The following is a 1,264-nucleotide window of genomic DNA, read 5'->3' on the forward strand; positions in this document are numbered from 1 at the left end:
TGAACATCTCAGTGAGTGCGTCCACTGAGAATGGTTCTTCACTTTGCGCGACAACCTGAGTTTCTTCCCCGTCTTGTATTACTCTGACAGGTCCATAATTTCCTTCGTACATGAACTTTTCCACCGAGTTTGCTTCTGTGACAAAAGGCCTATGATCGGCCTGTACCACCTCTGCTTCGCCTTTGTCATTCCAAAAAATCAGGCATTGATGGAGTGACGAGGGTATACATCGACTTCCGTGTATCCAATCCCTTCCTAGGAGCACGTTGTAACTAGTAGGACCATCTATTACAAAGAAGACCGTGGTCCTAGTAGTCGTACCTATAGTAGCTGCTCCATTGTCGACAAGCACTTTTGCCACTGGGACGCCGTTAGCTAGAGCTTTAACGTATAATGGCCTCAGGTGTTTTGTCAACTTCATGGCTGGCCGTTTAAAAACAACCTTTTCGACAGCCTCTATTTCTACCTCTTGCTTGTTTTCTGTCGAATTATCCCCTTGTGATAGGTCGACGTGTAGTATGTCACGCTGATCCTCTGTCTCCTGAATCTCCTTCTTGCTTTTTTCTAATGCTTCCTCATCAGTTATCCAACCTGTGGGAGGAGGCATTATTTTTGCTTCCTCATCAGTTATCCAACCTGTGGGAGGAGGCATCATTTTTGGAGGTGACCCATACTTCTCAGAGCGAGGCACTCTCTTCTTCCTTTTGGGTATCCCGTACAGTACGTAGAAATCGAAAGGACGCCCAGATGGCTCCCCCAATAAGTCTACTTCGCGGACTCCTTCTTGATGTAGTTACTTAAACAGAGTATTGCGTGATACTCCTCTCTTTTTCCTTTCTGCTTCTAGATCAATTTCTTCTTCAATGTCTGTCATCCCATCGTCCTCTTCATCGTTGTAGGCCTCTCCAGAAGTCTGGCCTTCTTCACACACCAGCACGCAGGCTTCTCCTTCGTTGTCCTCCCTCTCTTCTTCTTTTTCCTTAGTTTTGAACTCATTGGCCAGTAGGTAATTATTGGCCATAACAGGAGGCAACGTACCGAATTGGATAGCAAGGGGCTCATCTGGATTTTCTTCATCCCTTTTGTCTCTCTCAAACCTTGATATCCCAGAAGAGGTTTCTGGCAGTTCTTTCATTGATTCATCTGTACCAGTCTCTTTATTACCCTTTAGGACGTTTTGATTGGCTACCTTGAGTAGTAGAGGTGCTTTAGGATGTGGCATTCCTTGTTGCTGCCTCATCATCCGTCCGTAATTTCGCTGGAA

Source organism: Olea europaea, unplaced genomic scaffold (assembly GCF_002742605.1).
Source record: "Olea europaea var. sylvestris unplaced genomic scaffold, O_europaea_v1 scaffold1019, whole genome shotgun sequence".
Classification (NCBI taxonomy): Eukaryota; Viridiplantae; Streptophyta; class Magnoliopsida; order Lamiales; family Oleaceae; genus Olea; species Olea europaea.